We start from the raw sequence: 24,021 nt of genomic DNA, 5'->3' as shown, positions 1-24,021 counted from the left end.
ACCTCCACGTAGCTGTTCCTGCCCCAAGGCTAAATAGAGATGTAGTGAAGAGAGAAACAGTTGCGCGGGCGGGTGTGGGTGATACCGGGAAGAGTGTGTTGGTAGGAGCTCCGGTGGGAACTCCAAGAAATGACTTTAAATTTTAATCGGAATTTAATTGTATATATGTAAATAGTTAACGATCATTTAATCCCCCCCAAAAAAAATAATAAAATTGTGTTGCCAAGAAAAGTGTCATCACTTGTGTCGAGACATACGACAATGCATTTACAAATTAAAACGAATTTACAAAGATCATTTTTTATAACTGGATAAACTTACAATCGAAAGGCGATTAAAAATCCAATGTTACTATTGGCAACAGCTTGAGGAGGATTTTGTTTCATGTACAATAATCATCAAATACTTGCAGCTAAAAATGGTAAGATATATTTAAATATTACTCTTATATTGCATTAAAACAGATCTATAAGCTAACCCGATAAGCGAGACAAAATATTTACAATTTCATAATTTTTTTATTTATTTAAACCTTAGTTAAGAACAAACTTATCGATGTTGTAATATTAAGATTACATGAAATTCCAAAATATATTTTCTCCTATTACATTTTGTACTTTTAAATTTATTTTAGTTACTTCAGATCCAATAAGGGTACATTAAAGGCAAAAACTACTTTACCTTTATATATTACCAGTATAAATATATCTATTTCTAGAAATCTGGTCTAAAGCAAACCGACTATGCTAAAATCAATCAATTTTAGTTTTTAAATTGAATATAATTTTATTTATTCATGACTAAGCAAAGTCGAATTTTGATAAAATCGGGAACTCCACATAAACTCAAAATCATTTCATTAGAATATATCATATGTATTGAAACTTATTTCAGTGAGTTCAAAGGTATTAATGTCATATCACAGGAAAGACTGTATAAAGGTACAATTACTAATAGATATCTAGGACTGGCCAAATAGTTTCCGGAAGGCAGACATCAAAGGTTAATTTATCTGCAGCGTTATACCACAGAAATATAAAAATAATTTTGTTCGCAAACTTTTCATTTTGTGTAGATAAAGCAATCTCAACCACTCGTTCGAGCAAAATAGTGAAAACATTGATATCTTTTGATGATTCATTTAACGAGGCCACAAATCACGAAAGCGTGATAATTATTGAAGTCATAATTAGATTTTCTTTCCAAGTCGGGTTGCTCAAAGCAATAAAAATCTACGCTGTGCTTCCACTAGTGCTGCCATTACATTATTTCCAGCTTTCTTGTCAAAAGAATTTGCGCGGAATTGAATAGAAGAAACAAATTTCTGTTCCATATAAATCATTTGTCGTGAAAGCTGGGGAAATGCATTTCTACATTCAGTAACAAGAACTCTTCAAAACAACTTTACTCTTGCCCTTGGGCAACCATAAATGTAACTCTACACTTTGTTTGAAAATGTGATTCTCCGATTTTCTTGTTTTTCTACAAGGTTATTGGTGCTATTGTCTGATTCATTTCATCTCATGTCTGCTTCACTGATAATCGGATTTTTACAGTGCCGATTCCAATCTCAATGTTTCCGCTTTATAACACTGTATGAATTAAACATGGACTAATATCGAATTCCCCATTTGATATGCTGATTTTTAATTTTCAATTACGAATGATTTAGTAGCAAAGTCAAATTATTTTTCTATTTCGAATACGATACATAAATTCAATTAGATTGCAGCTACAGCAGTGCAGTCTCGGTTTCGGAAATCAGAAAACCATAGCTTCAAAGTTATTCCATATTGCATATGTTGCATTTTAATATTTGCCGTGATGAATCATATGGCGTGGAAGTTCAAACGCAAGATGTAGTCTCGGATGTTCTGTCATCTGACCGTGATTCAAAACTATTATTGCACAGATCTCAAAATGTTTCGTACTTAGAATTAAATAAATTTTCTGTATGTAATTGATAACATTTTATTCCAATTATTCCAATTCCTTTTGTCTATTACATATGATAAAAATAACCCCCCTGTGTAAAATTTTCCCTTATAATTAAATAATTCTAAACCTGTGCATAATTTATATTACTAGCTTAAAGAAATAATTACGTTAGTTCTAATCTCACTTGAATTCCATATCTAATCAAGTGCATGAGTCTATGATTCATGATAATAGGGAAGTGCGGTATGTTTGTTGACCAAATTGACCAAAGTAACATTTCGTATTGGAGTTCGCTTATAGGAAAATTAAAACTTCTAGTAGCCAGCCGTACCACAGAGATCTTTTTTTTTTTTTTTTTTTTTTTTTTTTGCTATAACTTGCATTTGTCTACCTGGTTTTTATAATATTTTTTGAGAACACAGAACCAATAATACAACGTTCTTCTTATAGTTTATATTCCTCTGCCATGCCACACGATGCCTTAACTCACTACTTATGACTTTTGAAAATTTCGGTTTCAAATTTTTAGATAAGCGCATTTATAATAAAAAGGAGTAAAACAATTAATCCGTCTTGTATATATTGCTAAGATACATGAACTTTCTACAAAGAAAATAGCAAAAATATCTTATTAAATTATATTTAACCATATGCCTAAACATTTCAAAAACGAATATATTGACAAAAAATGCAGAGCATTTCTTTCTTTTATATTATAATAACTAAAAATTAAGAACTTTTACCAGATCAGCTGCCTATAAGATTACTAGTCTTGTATTTTTATACAGCAAACAACTTCTCAACGTTAGCACTGAAGAATTATGAGTCAGTACAAATAACACCGAAGTTAAAATAATTCATTGTTCTTTAATAATTTTTCTTTGACCATCACAGTTTTGTATTTAGCTTCGTAACATAGTTAAAATCGAATATACGTTTCGATCTATCATTGCTGACCGATTGGGTTGAGAATGCATAAAGATCTACAACTATGCATACCAGCTATATAGAGTTTCATTTCGGTTGTTTGCTGCATTTATTATGACATTCTCATAGCATGTGATCGAAAATATTTAGGTATGAATATTTAGATTGTAATATATTGAGGAATTTGATGTAGAACTATAAATCTAACGATTAAAATATATTTCAAATTTCATTCATCCAGAACTTTGCATTTTCATTTATCGTGTTCAATGCTTTTCATTTATCGTGTTCAATGCTTTTCATTTATCGTGTTCAATGCTTTTCATTTATCGTGTTCATTGCTTTTCATTTATCGTGTTCATTGCTTTTCATTTATCGTGTTCATTGCTTTTCATTTATCGTGTTCATTCTTTTGGTGGATTTTGTCCAAAATATGTACAGATCTTCAATTTTGAGGAAAATACCAAACGACATCACATTTATCTATCTTATTATGTTTTAATTCTCATTAATTTTAATCTTATTCTAAAAGAAGGTTTTTCACACTCAAGGACTATAGTGATTCAATAAAATCGTCATGGTAATTTTGAACCTTAACAGTGCTTTGTTTTTTGCATTTTACTTGTACTAAAAAATGAATTGGTGTTAGAATCCAAAAAGTAAGACAAAATATCCTTGTATTTTTATAATTAACAAAAATATCTATATAAAAGCAACTTTTAACCAGACTTCATATATTTATGTGCTTTAAACAACACATTAATATGTGACTGCAACACTATTAATTAACCGAGGCTTTTCATTTAATTTGACGGGACGCCTTTGTCCTAGCAACCCGTCTTAAGCATAATTGGCGTGCATCTCTGATGCTCGTTTTATAAAAAATTCTTATATCCTGGAGACTTTATAAATCTTGATGTGGCACTTAACACTTATGAAATCCTGTCCCGATTTTTTTTTCACTTATTTGTTAATACAGCGAAACAAAAGGCGAAGACAGGAAAACGAACTTGTTTACAAGCATGAATTCATTATTAAAACTAATCAGTTCTTGAAACTTTATCTCTCATTAAAAGGTTTGTTTGCCATTTTAAGTTTCGAAATTTTCTCTGTACTAAAACTAATTCGAGATCATTTGTTTTCCAACTGAATCAACAAAATAATGAGTATTTTATTCATTACTAAACGTCTGCTTGGTTTTTCCTAGAACTTACTCACTCATTAAACTTCAAGTAATTACAACATACGTTTTAACAACGCAACGTTCAATGCAAAATTAATGAAGCGTTAGAAAACAATGAATTGCAAAACTTTTTGCTTCAGAATTTTTGTTTCAATTTGCTGTGACTAGACACAGAAATTTCATTTTTCTTTAAAATAATTGTTAACTGATCCGATTTATAACCTTCACTATCAATTTCAACATCATGAGAAATCTTGGGTTTCGAAATTTTACTAAGCAAACATCATTTCTAGAACCTGATCACTTTATTCTCCAAACTATCTATTCCTTTCTATTTTTTTCTGGAGATGAACAAGTAGAAACACTGACCGAAACAGTCAGATTTCTAACTAAGCAGGATAAAAATTGGTATCACTGAACTGATGAATTATTTAAATTTAAAAGTCGTAAAAAAATGTTTCAAGTATAATATGTTTGAAAATTATTGAAATTAAACGCCAACATTATTATATTTTTAAATAGAAATTAAAAAAATTATGCTGAGCATTTAGAAGTATGAGACGCGTGAGGATAGAACCTGGGACCTTTTGGTTAGCAGTCCAGTAAAGATCCGATTTTACCAAAACAGCTGTCCGGATAGAAGCGCTGTTACTGGCTTATACGCTATTCACCACAGTACTCTCCCTCCAGTGAGTCGAAGGGGAGGCGAACGAGAAGGATGTTGAGTGGTGATGTATTGAGTTATTATTAGTAGAAGCTGTTGTCTTAATGGGCCTGTACCCTATTTTGAATAGCGCCAGGCGTTATGGCGAGCGTTTTGTGGGTACTGATGCGCCAAATGTATCTGGCGACTTTTGGGTTGCTGCGTCACGTGAGTCTGACGACTTTAGTTGCGAGTAGATGGCGCCACAACAGCTGTATGAAGGTTGAAGGTTCCGCGTCCGAGGTCACCATTGTGGTGATGTTCATGTCGAGTGTTGTATAAAGCATTTCATCGCCATTAGAAAAATAAACTCTTTATTACACTAACAACTATCGGAACATCGCTGCTTAGCTCACGTATACACAGAACGGGGATTCCCCGGGCGAAGTATTGACGTAGATTGTATTAGGGAAAGTAAATAGGTAGCGCTTTAAAATGACATGAATAAAAGATGGCGCCACGATCACTACAAGTACCTATTGCCCAAGAAGCAACTAAGTGTCTAGTTTGGTAGCTCTAAATGAAGCAGTTCACCTTGCCGAGCGTTTTGAACGATTTTTACATCAAGCATGTCGTATTTCAGACAATGAACTAACAATAAACATTATGTAAAAAATTATTGAAGAACGTTGTCATGGGTTACTTAATATTTGAAGACTGGCAATTACTAGTTTCTAAGATCCAGAATATCATTAACTCTCCAACTGGAATATTTTTAATGGCTATTTGGAAGCAATGTTTGTCTACCGATCCAAATATTGAAATATACTTCTGTTGTTTATAAACACTTCAATAATATGTTACATAATACTATAATATTAAAAAGCAAATACAGCAGCAGATGGATATTATAGAATGCAGTTAAAAATGGATTAACTTTTAACCCGCTTAGTTAATGGGATAGATTTGATAGCAATAGGTCAATATTCTTTTATCCATCAAAAGAAACAAGACCCTTCATCTGAAAGCTTTACGTATGCAGTATACCATAGCATATTATATTTTAGTGGAACCCAATAACCATCACCCCCTTTTAGATGCGTCACATGCAGTCATTTAAATTTTAATGTGTGGTCCACTAAAAAATCGAATATTGCTTCCAAACAGTGATAGATCTTGTTGGGACAGTTCATTCTGTGAGCAAGTGAATGGGGAATCAATGCCAGGTGGAGTTACATTTCAACTATGAATTTCTTCGCTTGTGCGGTAAATAGTAAAAGCACAAAAAGTATTCAGAAATTTCATAAATAACTATAACAAATTCATTTTTATAACATGTTAAAGAAAAATGTTTTATGCTGTGTCATTTCGAAAATATATCGAAGATTTACGAACTAGCGAGAGTGTGCTTCACGAACAAAATAAATTACACGTGGAAGTATTTTTACATTTAATTTCTCCTTTCAAACAAGGGGGAATTTTAAAAATGCATATAATTCAGCACGGCACGTCCTAGTTCAAAACGTGCATCTTGTGATGAACCGATTCAAAATCGGCTTTCGTCACTTGTGTAATATTTTTTGAATATGATGCTGTTTTACTGCTTTCGTTTGTTGCATAATTAATACTCATTTATTTTACTTGCACATTTTTGTATGGTTCTTATAACGGATTAGCCTAATTTTATATCATTAGCAAGAGATGTGGCTCCCTTACCGTCTGCTAGTCTCATTAGCATCACAATTTTAGTTTCTTATTCAACTGTCTTTTCAATTTTTTGGCTACAGTTATTCATTTTAAAGAAGAGTTTATATCTAAAAATAAAATCAACAAATATAAACAGAAAAAAAAATAATTTACCTATAATCTCACTGTAAAATGAATCTTTAACGGGTCAAAAGATATGTATGCATTCACCTCTTAGATTCGTAATTATGTTACTACCTAATGCAGCAATATGTAGTACATATTGGAATTGACCGATGCAATATGTACATACATTGTATACCATATAAATTGTATCAGTGTACATACGTACACTTATAGAAAACATTTCAAGGGTGTTATAATGATAATATCCTTGACATTCAAATACCACATAAAACAAATCGGATAAAAAAAATGACTTAGAAAAGGACCGCATAAAAACATGTTTGACTGCACTTGATCACGTTTACAAAATAGGAAAACTGCCAGATAGTGCCTTTATTACTTTCCCTGGAATTATATCAAAACTGCGATGTTCGATATCGTTTTAAGTCATACTAAGAATTTTCCAAAATACAATCCGTATGTCAACGATTTCAAGGTTTGTCAAAGCTCATAACAGCAATTCTAGTACGATTTTTCAAAGTATTATAAGATTAAAAACCAGATATTCTCAAATACTAAAACTGTGCACGAAATATTATTTATCTAAATCTTGGATTTATCGCATTCACTTGCACTCAGGTAGATAGGAAAATTTCTTCATACAGAGAGAGTGACAAATAGACATAATTCACAGATAGACATACTTCCAATAATGAATTTTTCGGACTCGAGGATGTCTGATTCATGGAAATTCAACAAATTTTCAAGATCGAATCTTTTGACGATTACAATCCTTTCTCTCTTCATATGCGAGAAAAAAATGCATTACTCGATCTTTCTCCATTAATTTTATACACTATCAGTGAGGATTTCTACTCTGTTTTGTTTATTTGCGATCTATCCTTCCAAGATTCCAGTTCCGCTAACTAGTATCACTCTATATACAGTGTAATAGACGAATGTGTCAAAAAGAAACATACTAGAAACACACGAGAATCCAGCAACTTAATAAAACGCATAGGAGTCGAGATATATCACACATACAGAATAGGAAACTGGTGTTCCTCTTTTCTTGTAACAAGTTTTTCCTTTGCTTCTGGCTGAACAAAGACAAGATGTTTAATGATTCAATGAACACAAAGAAAAGGATATTACAGAGAAATAGATCAGGAAGAAGAATCAACAACATACAATAATGTCCACCAAGCGAAATATTACGAAATGAGTGACTAAAGAAAAACTCATGTTACAGAAACAACTAGAAACGCATTATCTCTAAAGTAAGGGATGGTCAAGCTATTTGCAGTCAAATTATTTGATTATGGGAATCGGAAAGAAAGAAGTTCCGTCCCCCGCACGTAATAGTTTCTCTTTTCAGAAAAGCAATTCCTTCAGCAGCTTTCCGTTCTAATGTAAATTCTTCTGTTGCCACCACATGTTTCTTATACACAGGGTGTCATTCTAATTGTTGCCTAATTGCTAATTTCTAAACCGTTGCATAAATTTTTCCACTAATAGAAGTGCTAATGATGCAAATAATTATATTTTTATGTTGGAATCACATTTTCTATAAAAAAATTACGAAGTGTACATGTCTATTCAGTTACAGATTACAATTTAAGCAAAAAAAAAAGTTTTATTCTTCTGTAACTGTCCGAGTTTTGAATTTTTAAATTTCATTCTTTTAAGCCAATCCACGGCCATTTCGAACAAACGCCGCCCTTTGATTGGCGGATTTTCATGTCAAAAGTCGTTTTGTAAGCGAACCGTATCTGCACATATTTATTATAAATGTATGTTGTCTTGCTTCAAGCAATGATGCAAATAAAAATTGCCTTATAAGTTAATTAGATTTTTGCTTTCTTAATTAGTACGATAATAGTGAAGAGTTGAATTATTTCCACTCGAATAGCAAGATACCCCTATTAAGTCGGAAGTGAATAAATGGATTGCATTCATTACAGTACTCTTGTTAGTTATCATAGCATATCGGTCATTCAGATTACCCCATATGCTAAGGCATGTCGGGGCTTCACTTTGTGGTTTCCTATGTATTGATGCAATCCTTCTGTGAGACTCCAACTGAGTTTCAACATTTAAATGGGGCAGAGAAATGAACCTAAAATAATGCAATTTCGAGACACTGAAAATAGTCTCGGAGTATGCTGAGAAATTCAGAACTATTATAAATGCTAAATGCATTTTAAATTATATAGAAATACATAAATTTGTAAACAACCTCTTGCTGATTGATAAAAAGCATTAAAAGATTGCATGTATATACAACAAATAACTTCATTAAGTTTTTTTCTTTAAATAATTGTTGCCAAAGAAACATTTATATTGAGTGTCAACGGCAAACCAACAGCCCAAAATTGATAGAATCAGCCTCACAAACAGATCTCTTACTTTTCAAAATTAGAAAAGATTTTTCTAATTCTTTTAAAGTCCTATTAGATATATTCAGCATTGGAAGACAAGTTCCGAAAATTGCAACTGAAATGTTCCCTCAAGTGAATTTCTCGACCGAAACATTTGTTACTTACTTTTCAGGTAGTTTAATTGATGAATCACGCTTGTATTTCAGTAGAAGGCTTGTATTAGGTAGGTAAATAAGTGCAATTTTAACACGGGGGAGACGAATTGTTCAAACTAAAGCCGTACTATTTACACTTTCTATTTCAAACGCACTTAAGGGAAATAATACTTTAAAGCATCAAACTTTTAAAGTGAAGTCCATGATTAGAGCTTCCAGATGCCTTTTAATTCCCTTTGAAGAATACTATTGATCTGTTTACTTTAAGAAAGGGTTGAAATCAAAAGGATCTTTTTCGAATTTATAATTGCTTTCCTTCTAATACACAAATAATTGATACGTAGATACTCCTAATACATAGAAAATTGTTTTCAATTATTAATGAAATAATGCACTGAATGTAAAAAATATAGTTCCGTAGATTACACAAGTTTTTTTTTATATAGTATTAGTCATATTTACGTCCAGTTTTAAAGCAATATGATGATTCTTTTGGTACTGGTTACCTAACTTTGTTATTATAAACTTTGGTTACCTAACAACGTTAGGACATTTCACCTCGACGGACCCACGGACTTTTAAGACCAGCTTAAAAGCAGTCCTTCAGTAGAATTGGGTTTCGAGCCTGGAATCCTCTTATCCCAAAGTTGAGACATACCGCCAAGCAACAATTGGCCTTAAAATTTGCAGATCATTATCAGCACTAAATTCCTATAAAAATAGATCTGCAATAAGAAAAATATTTTCAACTTGTTTACTTAAGGAAGGTTAACGTATGCATAAAAATTTCATGCTTAAAATAATATAATTCATAGCTATCACGTTGTATAAAATATGAACTAACACGCCATATAAAATATTACGCCATATAAAAATAATACATGGCTTCGTATAGAGAAGTGCGGCTTACCCTAAAATTTTTCTCATATTATAGGATAGTTTTAAAAATTTAGTTACGAATTTTTCACATATACAGGGCTTTATCTTCAAAGTAGCATAAACATTCAAGCGTTAGCTATTTCTTATGATGAAATAAATTCTCTAAAAATTCATCTTTTCCTATCTATTACTCCTACTCTTTTGTTGCGTGAAATACATCCAAATGGTAATTCAACTCAATCCACTTATCGATTGCAGAAAAGACTGAATTGTATGCGAAATCCCTGTAATCCGTGCTTTATATGAAAATCCTAAAAATCTTGGATGTAAATGGTACTTATAAAGAAGTAGCGGCTTCTTTTCTACTTATTTTTTACTGCTTTTGAAGTACAGCGACATCTGTTGACAGAGTTAGAAATTAAGATGTTTTATGAGGGAGGGAACAATTTTATAGCAGAAAGAATTTAAATGTAAATCGCACTTTTATGCCAATTAATATTTTATTTAATTTAAAAATGAATTGAGGATTTTTAATAAATTTTGTATATAGGCTAAAATAGTGAAATAAATTTAATAAGCTTGGAATTACTCTTCGAAAAATAATTAAAATTATGAAAACAGCTGAACGGTTTAAAGCAAAAAATATGAATTCCATTAAACTTTTGCTTTGAAGGCAAGTTGTTTCGGCTTGAAGAGTATAATGGATATTTCATAATGACGAAAAGCAAATATAATCAGGCAGGTTATATGATAAATTTACATTTGGCTTGCTGAAAGATGTTTCTTTCTAATTGACGAAGTATTTAGTTTAAATCCATGCAAAAAACAATATTTTAAATACTCATAGAAACATTTTTAAATGGCAATTGATTAATAGAATAATTTTATGGGAAGTCTGTAAAAATGAATTATTTCTTTTCTCTTTGAAATAATAAGTTTTATATACCTTTAAGAGTAATAAAATGTCGAAATACTTCAAGGTTTTAGAGTAAAACCTTAATAAAAGCTTCCTGTTGCTTTTTAATTCCCTTTGAAGAATAGTATTGATCTGTTTACTCTGGAAAAGATTTGGACGGAAAAGGCTCTGAGGATTTTGTGTCTTTGTTTATTCAAAATGACATTTTCTATGTGTAAGATATACAGATTGTTTCAATGTTAATTAAAATAATGCATTAAATTAAATTAAATTAATAAAATTTTGCTTGCAGCAAATAATTATATGTAATTAAGTTTTGTATAGAATATTCATAATTATATTTTATAATTCTCCTTAAAGAAAACTATTTATTTGTTTATTTAAAAAAAAGATTTTAATGTAAAAGTTTTTATCGTGTTTTAAATTATCTTTCTTCCTAAAACTCATTTATTTTCAGTCTTTACTAAAAAATGCATGGGATTTATTATAATTTTGATTAAAGGTGCATAAATAAATATCTATATTTAAGAATATGCTAGTTTTTCGAAATAGAGAAGTAATGACATTTTTAATTAAAAATAATAACAACAACGATTATTATAGAAGCAAATGTTTTTCCGAAAGGCTTACAATTTATATTTTTCAATGATGAATAAATAGGATCGAACCAATTTCTTTAATGAGATTCCTAGAAATTTTTGATGAAGCTAAAAAAGTACATACATTTTATTTACCATTTAATTTGAATGGTAAATAAATTGATCGGATATGCCTCGATTATGAAAAAAAAAATGTAATGAGAATTGTTTAATAAAATAACTTCAGACAAAAAAAAACAATCAAAATATTTACATCTCCTTGAATAAATTCAAATACCATAACCGTTTTTGTTTTGTAAAGTTAAAGAGCAAATATCTTTTTTTTAATTCATTTTTTCAAGTTTGGCTTTTAGTTATTTAAATAATTAAAATCGACTCAATTTTTTTATCTGTCGTCAGCTGTACTAAAATTAATGCTAAAATACTTGGGAGGCAGAGTTTCGCTTGGCAGTGGGTTTTTTTTTCTTTAAAATTGTAAATAAAATCCTATCCTGCGGCTCGTTTAAAGTTATAAACTAAATCTCATTGAATTACAAATGCGGAATCGAAACATTAGAAAAGTCCACTTCCGATAGGCTTTTCAGGTGATATATAGCCACATATCAATATTTAATTATAAAAAAATATTTCTCTTTGTGCAAAATCGTGTTTTTTGATGAAAGACATGTATAGATAAATCTTAAAAAGCAAAAACTTATCAAAATGTAATATTTGATCCAAATGGTTAGAGCCATTTCCCAGATACACGAAATAAATTTATATGCAGGGTTTGCCGAATTCGACCGACAAATTCATAGGGGTGATAGTAGGCATCAAGAGGATAAAGAATCCCCATACAACATAGGGTCCCAAATGACGTTTAGTAGGTGAAAATCGCAAAAATATAGGAAGTTTTAAAGCTAAATATGCAAAAATATAGGAAGAACTGTTGAATACTATAAAAAATTAATAAAAAATAACAAATGGTGTTTCTCAACTATGAAATTCTTTAAAGTGTAAGCACATTCTTAAGTTTCTTTTCATGTAGGTAACATGAGGATTTGATGATCCAGGGAGGCGTAAATTAAAAAACAAAAAAGTAGTTTAGAACCCATATTTGCAAAAATATTAAAACTTGTAGAAAAATAAAAGCTTGAAAATGTAAGGAATTTTATATTCTATAATTTGATATAAGCGTGTAATTTGAAAACTGGGTAGTTTTAAAGATATTCAAGAAAAGATTAAAAAATATATGTATCTACCACAGAATGATCCAAACATTTCATTCGCATCATCAGAAATTCCTTCAGCTACCTAGATGAAGTGTATCTCAACAGCATACGAAAGTATACATACAAGCTAAATCTAACATGAAAATATTATGAATACCTACAACTTGTATCATTGACATTGACGTTAAATTCATAAATCCACGACCCCATCGCCGTACATTTCCGAGAACGAATTTACAAGATATAAAGCTCAGTTATGAAACTCCAGCAATCCTAGTCTCATTTCTAATTAATGCCTTTCTCTTTCCCGTTATTAATATAAAATGAAGGACACCAAATCTAAATATTCGTCCATCCCCTTCATATCTAAAGTGGGTCAATGGCATGAAGTATGCAATTCCGTCAACATCCATTTTGCATATACAGGACGGTTCTGTTTAAACAAAAACTGATAACCACTGAAATTAGCAATTCAACGCCGTGGGTTATATAATCACAACCCTGATATTAATGAACAATTAGTATTTTATGTGACATTTAACCGATATTTCCGAAATTCTAAGCCATTATTTTCATTTAGTTTTATTATTAGAGAAAGAACACCAAATAATGTCTATCAATTGGAAAATGTCAGGAATATGAAAAATCCATTCTTACAGATTCCATTAAGAAAAATAATTTTTCTTTCATCATTGATGCCGTAAATGCAGTGCACACGACTTCACAGTGTAAGATAAAAGTAGCCGTGCATGCCATTTCGCACTACGCTGAGCTTTAATGTCACGCCTTTTTTCCTCTACAACTGTGTAATAGACTCAAAAACCTTATTGGCGCGACATATTGACATGGATAATGAGAGCGCCCATTAAATGGGCTGCCCTCTTATTACAATCTTGTCTATATATATACGTTTCTATAAACAAATAATCTGAAGTGACATAATTTAAAAGGAAGGGGTTTTTTTTACGAATTTTTTGTTGAGAATTATAAAAATTTATACTTATACATTAAAATGCAAACTATATAAAATATTTTAAATTTTTTTAAAGCTAAATATGCATTTAAATTTTTTTTAAGCTAAATATGCATTTAAATTTTTTTTAAAGCTAAATATGCATTTAAATTTTTTTAAAGCTAAATATGCATTCAAATTTTTTTTAAAGCTAAATATGCATTCAAATTTTTTTTTAAGCTAAATATGCATTTAAATTTTTTTTAAAGCTAAATATGCATTTAAATTTTTTTTAAAGCTAAATAGGCATTTAAATTTTTTTAAAGCTAAATATGCATTTAAATTTTTTTAAAGCTAAATATGCATTTAAATTTTTAAAACTAAATATGCATTTAAATTTTTAAAACTAAATATGTATTTAAATTTTTAAAACTAAATATGTATTTAAATTTTTAGACTAAAAATATTTCTTTTAACAGAAGTTTAAAATGCTCCATGTGTTCTTTAATTCTTCATATTTTATTATTATCACTTAAAAATATTTTTTAAGGCAGCTGTATATTATTTGAAATTTCCTTTAAGGACAATTCTTCAGTAAATATTTTTATGGGTATACACTGAATTGCCACTAAAATGAGTGCTTTTCTAAACTAAAATTGAAATAACAATGATAATGGAGGTGAAATTCAAAATGGACTCCTATATCTATATTGGCGCATTAATTATTTAGCATAAATTCTAATTAAAGTACAAATTTTTGAATTATTCTAATCGTAAATTTTGTACAGTTTTCTCACAAATTAAAAAAACTTGAACATTTCAAAGATAAAGTAGTCTGCGGTGTTTCAAAAGCATGCAAATCTGGAACACTGCTTTGAAAAAAAATTATTTAAAACGGCTCCATTGAACTAAATCTTCTTATTTAACACACATTTCAATACGGTCTATTTTACATAAGAATATATATACATTGCGGATAAATTTCGAAAAATAAATTCCATTCTTCGTTCATTTTTTGTTAATCTCGAATCCATCATCTCTTTCAGTGCAAGAAATATTCAAATGTTATCCAAAATTAAAAATAAGGATTGCCCTTGTACTTAGGTAAGTCTTTATTAAGATGTAAATGCAATTTTTAGGCAAATAATCCTTTAACATATTGTTCTTCAAAACACTAAGGATAATTTTAATGTACCTTCCAAACTTATTTTTACTGAATAGTGGACGACGAGACAAATTTTGCAGTTGTCAAGGTAATAGCATTATTTATCGAAACTGTATTGCAAGAAATTAGCTTGTTTTTAAAAATAGAAAATTTTAATACTTTAATCACTTATTAAATATAGAGCCTTGTTGGCTCATATATACTATCGGTAAATTTCAAAAACGTTACTGTGCTCATTATCTAGTTATTCTAGAAATTACTTAATTTGCTCCCATGAAGTACGGAATCATTTTCAAAATTAAGAGCTTTCTGCACTTAACCAAACAAATGGTCACTTTAACTCATTCAGAATCGCTGGAGTGAAAAACTTTTTCCTCTTTTCTTTCATTTACACATTCATATGCTTCTCCTTCCATTCTACTTTCTATTTCTATTTCTAAAGCTTGTTTCCCCACCATGTTGTGTTCGACATCTCTTTCTCGCAGTTCAACATTATATTTCAATAATTTTCTGTATATCTTGGTTAAAATCAGTTGTTTATTGGAGGAAATTATAACTTTATGAAAGGAAAGTAAAGCGTGTTTTTAAATTAGCAGTACCTAGTAAAGCTAAATTGTTTTATGAAGTGTAACTTTTTTTTTTCTGTTTGAGCAAAGATATCTTCGCTTTTAAGTGCAGTAATCTAATATCACCTAGTAGGGAATGTGCAGATAATTGAAGCAATCTGCAAATCCTTTTAATAATGTGAAGAATGAAGTTATTCTAGACTACCAGATAATTAGCACATTCCTCGATTTCTGAACTCTAGACATAAAATTTAGATATTAGTAATATTTGTTAAATTTATAATAGTGTTCTATCATCTACAGAAAAACAAAAGACCAAAGATGCAAAACAATTATTCACTCTTCTATGGTGTCAGGGGTTCTAGACAAATCTGGTTTTAGAAGGTACGCTAAATTTTTAGATTCTTAATTCCCATTTTTTTGTTTTTTTGTTTATATTTATGATTTGGTATTTGTTCAGGAAATATGGTCTCTTTAATTTTAGTTCAGGTTGAATCTGTTATAACTTCACTATCGTAAGTATTTTGTTTATGTCTAATATACTTAATTATGACTGGAAATATTTATTAAAAAGATTGTGTTTAGAGTTAATAGATTGCATAAATATTATGCAGACTATTATAATCTATTGTATATAAAGTTAATAAATGTATAATAGTATATAGAGTTTTGTATTCTTACTTGTGTTTTAACTGAAAATCATTAAAAATTGTTTGTTGAAAAAATATTGTTTTTAATATAAAGCAGCTGTCTGTTTTTATATTAGTTATATGTATGCTTCAAGTGCAGAAGTATATTAGTTACATTCAAAATATGAATACCAGTTTGAGAAAATATTTATAGATTGTTCCATGCTCACACATAACAGAATTATGAGGCAACTTCCATGATCCATGTGCATACGGCTGCACATGAACCATGAAATCGTACTATCCAATGGAACCGCTTGTTCAATTTTTTAACACTGTAGCTAAGCTTAATATACATGCATGTAAAATTGGTGGTAATATGTTTGGAAATGCAATTGCTTCAATAAGCATTAAAAATCGTTTTTGTAGTTTTGGTGTAGTATTTAAAAATAAAAAAGGTCGTGTATTTAATCCTTTCGATAAGAATTAAGTATCGAATAGCAGAAACAGCATCATGTAAATGACGTGTCATTTTATAACTTCAAAACGAGAAACGCCTCGGTTTGGAATTTATTAGATTAAAAATTGCCAGTTCAGTATGTTGAGAAGTTTCATGAAATTCATGGGTGAGTGGCGACTAAGGTAAAACAGGGACAGTTACAATCATTTTGAAAGGCACAAATTAAAAAAAATCATATATTTTACTTAGTAAAATAACCATTTCTACATTACAAACACGTGCTCTACTATTGCTCAGATATTTAAAGCATTCATACCAGTTGCTGTATTCCAATAGTTTTTGCACTTTAAAAAATGAAAATTCATGTTATGACTTTTTTTCTTTTTACGGCATTTTCGGTAGCTTTTATTTTGACTATGTTCGATAGGATAAAGGAATTTACAATGCACATTTTTATATCGTATCTTCCTAAAAGGAAAAAAAAAAGTATCAGAAAAGGATACCGAAATCTGATAATTCACTTTAATCGGTACTTGAAGAGCTCTCATGTTTACTTCTAATATTTGTATTTCATCCTATACCTAAATATTTTTTATTTACTTTATAAATACCCGACTTCAAATCTTATTACAAATTTTTCGCGTGCGTACGCGTGTATGTGTCCGCGTGCGATTTAAACATCGTTTCTTTTAACTCTAGCCTTGGGCAATGTGGAGATCGCATTTCAAAGATTCTATTTAATTTGGAGGGTGATACATAATTTTATATGCAATTTATATGCATAGCAATTTTATATGCATAGCAATTAGCTTCCCTGCAAAAGTTTTGAGCTTATTCGAAAATATTTAAATAGCCAATAAAATAGTACACGATTTATTGAAAATAAATTTTAAAATTATCTCACGATCTCAGGGAGCTAATTTAAAAGTATTATTGAATAATATTTTTTTTATTAACTGTCCCTAGTATTTATCTTTCGATTTTCTAGAAATATTGACAATTTAAAATAAATTTGTTATATAACAGGAATTTATTAATATTAAGAAAGTTTCAGTGCTTAGTAAAAATACTGCGGCTAAAATTATTCAGATAAACACTAATCACTAAGAATCACTATTCTTTAATTCTACTGAGATGACATCTTAGATAATGATTTGTTTCATGTATAAATAGCTAGAAAATAACAAATAAATGGATTAACAGTTGTGACTAACCTATGATTCACACCTGTTTGATAAGATTACTTTTTATTTACTATAGTTGAAACAGTAAAAAAAATCATTTAATTATATTATCTTAATCATAGGGATAAACCATGGCAATGATCTTGTTTACATTTATAATTGCCTCTCATTCATGAACAAAGACAATGAAAAATGACTTTCTTCTCAAAAGCGGAGAGAGAAAAGGCACCTGTGTATTTTATAGATGCGTTTTTATCAGATAAATACAAATGGTATATTATTAGCTTTTAAAGAAATTCAGCTTTAAGTTAATCGTATAATGATATTTATGCTGAAGCTACATTCACTGGCGCCGAAAATAAATAAATGTGGTTTAAGGAATCCTCCATAGATGGCAGCACCAACAGGAAATTAAGGCGCAATAAATCAGCGACTGCAAGTTCTTTTCGGTGTTTATTGATTTGATTTTGATTTTTTTTAAATAAAAAAAAAATAGATGAAATTTTCGATTAACTCTGATTACTGGCAGGAACATCGAAATTTATTCAGGATAAATAAAATTTTGCTATATTTTTGTTCCGAAACTAAATAAACAAGGAAAAAAAAAAAAACTCTGATCAACAAATTAGCATGAAAAAAAAAAAAAAAGAATTAACAGACAATATTTTATATGCAACGTAAATAATTTGTATTAGAAAACAGTGAACATGAAAAAATTAATTCATCCTAAATGTTTATATTTTAAAGCTTTTTCTTCAATTCATTTTTTACTCATAATACAAATTATGAACCTTAGATAACGTCAGTTCCGTCTCTTTCGTTTTTTATGTCCCATTTTCCAAATAAGTTTAATTTATTCTTTTCCTTCCAATTAATTTTTATCAATCCACTTTACTCAAGAAATTTCATAATATAGTTGATTTTTTTTTTCTTTTTTTCCAAAACTAATGTTAATTCGCCATGTCAAAGATTCACTTAATACTTATAATTAGTAAATTTTGAACTTCAACGTGTATAAATACTGGGTTATTTTTGTCAAACTTATATTCAGCAAGAGAACAGAAATATCGAATAATGCTGACAAAAGTAAAACGATTTTTAAGTTGGCACTCAGTATCATGCTTTTGTATAATACTCTGCTCATTATTTTCCGAATCTTATGTTAATATTTCCCTAGGAAATTAGGAAATTCTTCCCTGTAAATTCAACAGAAAAAAAGGCAGTTTCAAAAATATAAATCGTTACTTTCTGATCCATGGATGAAAAAACGGTTTAGTACTTACAAATATCTTCAACATTCAAAAGTAGCAAATTTATATCAAAATCATTCTTTGTGCTGTTTTTAGGTGAACTCACTAAAATTTCTCATGCATGCTCATTCACAAGCTGATGCAATGGTTATGTAATTCAATAAAGGGAAAGTAATACAGTCATAAAAAAAAAACTTTTTTCTTCCTTCAAAATTATTTGAAAAGGTGTTTTCTTTCCTAAGTGAAAACATTAGAAATATGAATCTTCTTTTGCACTCTAGTTTCAAGTATTTCTGTACAGAGAACATACCGCCTTTCAACCCAAAGGTCACCTACATAATAAAGGTCTAAACTTACTTAAGTCACAAAAGATTTATAGAGGAAGATTTGTTTTAAAAAGTAGTCTTGAGAAAATAATTACAATGATTACAATAATGCTTGCTATGATGGCAAAGTACACAAGGTAATAAAAAAAAAGTACTTTGAACATCTCTTCACTCCTATTGACTTTCCTACTTTCCTTACCGTTGCATCTCCAAATCTCAGAAATTTCGGTAGCAATGATTAATTTCATGATAATCAAAATAAACGGGCATATTAAATAATTAATAAATAAAATTTACTATTGCAAGGGCGACTTGCTGACAATATGTACTTACAAATATTGCAAATAATTTAAATAATTTTAAATGAAAAATTCCGAGTGTTTTGAATCATGAGTGCCAACTGTTTGACCCCCGCGAGAAAATATTTGCTTCCCAATTAGACTTCACTTTGAAGACAATTTTGTTATTCAATTTCTATGCGTTAGGTAACGATGCAACATTCAAAATATTGTATCGATACCTAATTGTATATAATATTAAAAACGGCAAGGGAACAAAAAAGATATTATCCAAAGTTTTTAAACTTGTAAATTTCAATTCCAATTTAATAAAGCTTAAATAATTTCAAGCGTCTTAAAAGTCTTTGCAATTATTTGTTAAAATTCATAATTTTTTCAGCAATAATTAATAAAATTTTAAATTTAGTTTTATAAACACCTTTTGTTTCCAACAGTTTTATGAGCAGGATAGCAAGCTCAACAGGATCAATGCATAAAAAAAAGAATCACAGGCATTTTGTCGTAAATCAGGATTTATAGCCAAAGAATCATGTTTCTTAATGTATGCTGATAAATAACAGAATTTAGGTAAAATGAGATTTTCTGCCGAAAGATTTTTAACACATTTCAAAAAATTATACCCTTTGGCTTGAGCTCATGTGTTTAAATGTGTGTGTCTTCATATTTCCATAAAATTCATAATATTTCTTCTTATTATTTTTATTTATTATTGTTTAAAAATAAGTAAATAAGAATTATTTTATACATATTATGTTTTTTGTTCAAATAGTGTTAGGCCAATATAAAAATAATATCAAATAATGAATTTCAAAATTTCATAACACCAGAAAGTTATATCCATTTTAAATTGGATCAGTTAATATAAATACATTAAACTGCAGCCACTTAACTGATCATAGAAAAAAAATTCTGCAACTGCCTGCCAAATTAATAAATCCTAAAACAAATTCTTACTTAGTGTTAGCTTATTCCCCAAGACGGAACACGAAGTGTTCAAAATAAACATTGTCCACAGAAGGCTAGTCAACAGAATAAACATTGTCAATCCAGAAGGCTAGGTCATTACCACCAAATGAAAATAATCTTTACAAAACGACAATATCACCTTCAAGATCACACAGTATAAAATAGTTAAAGAATATCAGCAAGAATTTCATGACACGAAAAAATTCATGGTCGCATAACATAAAATAAAATCTTTTCTTTTTAGAAATGGCATACCAATACAGTTACTACTACAGACGACATAAATTTAAACTAACCACACTAAAAATGATGAAACAAAGGTTCACATTTTGCAGCCACCTGCCTAAATATAAAGCGTCGTAAAAAAACAGTAAAATCTATAAAGCCGTTAAGAACATGATCTTTATCAATTCATAAAGTTATGTCATTGTCTGCGATTATACAATTGTACTCTTTACCTTTCTTCCTATTTTACACGGTTTCTGGGAGTAAAAGTTATAAATTTTAGCAGTATTGGCTTTAACTGCATAACAGCACAAAAAAAAAATTTTTTTTTATCCAAAATAAATTATTGAAGTTAAAATAATTTTCCATCTTAAATTTAAATCAGTACAATATTGCGTATTATAAAGCATTCTTTTCTAGTTGCTACCTATTAATTAAATATAGGTCTTAATCACTGATACAAAACTTTCCATGATCATTGATAATTCACGTAGCTACGTCAACGTCTCTATACGATAACTACCATCATATAATGGCATCTCCTAATCCGGTAAATTTTTTCACATCATCCATGACAGATGACGTTGAAGCATATCTTGATGATCTGCCGACAAAGCAAAAGCTAAATAGGAAAAGATAGATCTGAAAGAACAAAGTTCAAAAATGCTGGTAGTCGAAACACTGTCAAGTGAGAGCTCCACCCGGAAGGGTTGGGCTTGAAGGCAAGATGAAGAAAGAGTTATGGCTCCATTGCGTGCCTTAATGTCAATGGGGAGTCTCGAATTGATCGTCAGTCAAGGTTACAGGTTCCTCGCCCGCTACTAAGACACTGAACTAGATAGACGTTTAATTACACTGTACTATAGGTTACTAGGGTAGGCATTAAACACTTTCCTAACGGGAAAGGGAAGGAGATTGGCTTACGAAGGCTGCTTCATTAATAAAATTAACTTGGGTAACGGCAGTGCTGTCTGATGTGTGAATAATGCGAGAAAGATGAAGAGCGATATGCATACTGCTAGTTCATTAGACTTATGACTAAACAATGATTATATCAGAGTCAATTTAAATAAATGAATAAAAATTTTAATATTCCTATTAACAGAAATTAGTTTTTAATGATATGCGCCAGTTTTTAATGATATGCGCCAGATAATTTATGCGCCAGTGATTAAAAATTCTTTTTAACTTTGTTAATTTTTGTTAAATATTTATACATCCTCGAAAATAGAGTTCAAGAAACCCAAACTTATTTTTTGTTTCTTGTATAATATACTATGAGGAAACTTATGTTGAACTTAGAAATTCTGTTTTACCATATCTTTATATTAGTAAATTACACAAATTGGTATTTTTTTCATCAAAATGAGGATTTGAAGTTTAGATAAAAAGTGCAAATCATTGATCAAATATAGACGGTATAAGAAATCATAGCTTATTGAAAATGCTTTATTTAAATGATTGCTTCTCTTGTGGCAAAAAGTAACACATTTTTTTCTTATGTGTTTATATTGACTTTAACGTCAACGGGTTAAAGACTAGTTATCATTAAATGTTTTTTTAGATTATATTAAAAAATACCTTGATTATAGTTACTGAAGTAAAATAAAATTAAGAAAATAATTTCCGTTTAAGTATTTTAAGTATCGCAAATTTGGCAAAGAATCCTTTTTAAAACGTTTTTATAGTTATATATAAAAAATTGTTTAAATATACTAAATTATCTAAATATAATGATTATCTTCGGATTCTTAACATTACATCGAAAATAAACCAAAATAAAAGAAAATTTCAAAATGACAACACAGTAAATGACTGTTGATTTTATGGACTTTAAAATCAACTAATAGGCGGAATATACCCGTTGTAAATGGATTAGGAGTTTGGAAATACATATTGATTTCTTAGATGAAAAGAAATGATGCAATTCATTCGGATCATTCATTATTCCTGCCATTTACATAGGATAATCCTATAACTGTTAATGAGTAATTGTTGTTCACTTTGAAATTAGTAGATCTGCTTAATTTGGTGATCCCCTTCATGAAGTAATATTTTATGTCAACTGAAGATAAAATTTCAATTTCTGATACAAACACAGATGAACGAATGTGAATCAAAACTGATTAGATTTAATTCTATAATTTAGTGAGATTTTAATCTAGAAAAGTTTAGGTTCAATATCTAAAAATCAAAGAAACGTGCTCTTGAATAAACATTTTCAGTTTGTACATTTTAAAATTCTCCTAATTTTTAAATTCTTGATCCTAAATTCGTAAATTCTGCTGTTTATTATTCTGGAGGTAAATAAATTTTATGATATTGTTGGCATTGTCTTTCAGAGAAAACTTATTTTTTACTTGTAAAAAATATCTTCCACCTAAAAAATCTCCAAAAACATAAAATAAATTATCTAAGGAACAGAGGTGCAAGTGAATATAAATAAATTTCTAATTTTCTACAGGTTTGAAATTTAGATTACATTCATTTATGGTAATTTTATTCGCATTCTTCAATATTTTTATTGCTTTTTTCTATTTTATTCAACTGCAAAATTTTCAAATTCAGCTATACAAAATTTATAAAGTGATTCCTAATGTTATAAATCATACGGCTGAAAGGCAAGACAAAGAATATTTATTACATTTCACATAATTCTTTTTTGATCCCTCAATTTTCAAAGTCTCCAGAATTCTTGGTAACAGCTCTATAATAATTTATTCTCATTTGGCTGTTGAATTGCATGCATAATTTTCTGATTCCCTTATGAAAAATTAAGTACATATTCAGGAGAAATTTGCATAAATCTACGCAAATTATATTTTAACAAGTTTGAAGTGATTACAAACTTTTTATATCTTTCGTCAATAAAAACATCTACTTCGTCGTATACTGTACAGCGAACACTAACTATCAAACTGCAAAATTTATATTAAAATTTAACGTCCTTTAAGCAACAATATACAAGACAGAAATAACTCGGATACGAATGAATCTCGTACATTTTTGCTCTTACATCGATATAAATAACAATAAATGTATTTTTGTCGATACATATCACAAAAAACAGAATTTGTTGCTTAGTTAAAATAATAATCCTTACCAAAGAATTAACTAAATAAATTCTTAGGTCAAAGATTTAACTCGCCTATAGTCGCAATATTTGATTAATATGTACTACAGTGCAGTTTAATTTTTTTAGCTAGAACTTGTCAGATGTAGCAATCCATAAAAGCTTACTTACATTTCTATAGAAATAAAAATTAAATGTTGCTCAAGTGAAACATCGTTTGTGACGGGCTGTTTTTGGGCTAGAATTGTAACAATAGATTAAAATCTCATAAACTTGGTATCG

General features: G+C 29.3%; 1 protein-coding gene across 4 annotated transcripts in view; it reads right to left on the bottom strand.

The window, feature by feature from the left end:
• Positions 1-24,021, bottom strand: part of LOC129959014 (dual specificity calcium/calmodulin-dependent 3',5'-cyclic nucleotide phosphodiesterase 1-like) — a 601,405-nt gene that overhangs the window by 489,933 nt on the left and 87,451 nt on the right. The window lies entirely within an intron of this gene.

This window comes from Argiope bruennichi, chromosome X1 (genome assembly GCF_947563725.1).
Source record: "Argiope bruennichi chromosome X1, qqArgBrue1.1, whole genome shotgun sequence".
Lineage (NCBI taxonomy): Eukaryota > Metazoa > Arthropoda > Arachnida > Araneae > Araneidae > Argiope > Argiope bruennichi.
The sequence above is the reverse complement of the archived record's forward strand: the minus strand, read 5'-3'. Positions and strand labels throughout refer to the sequence as shown.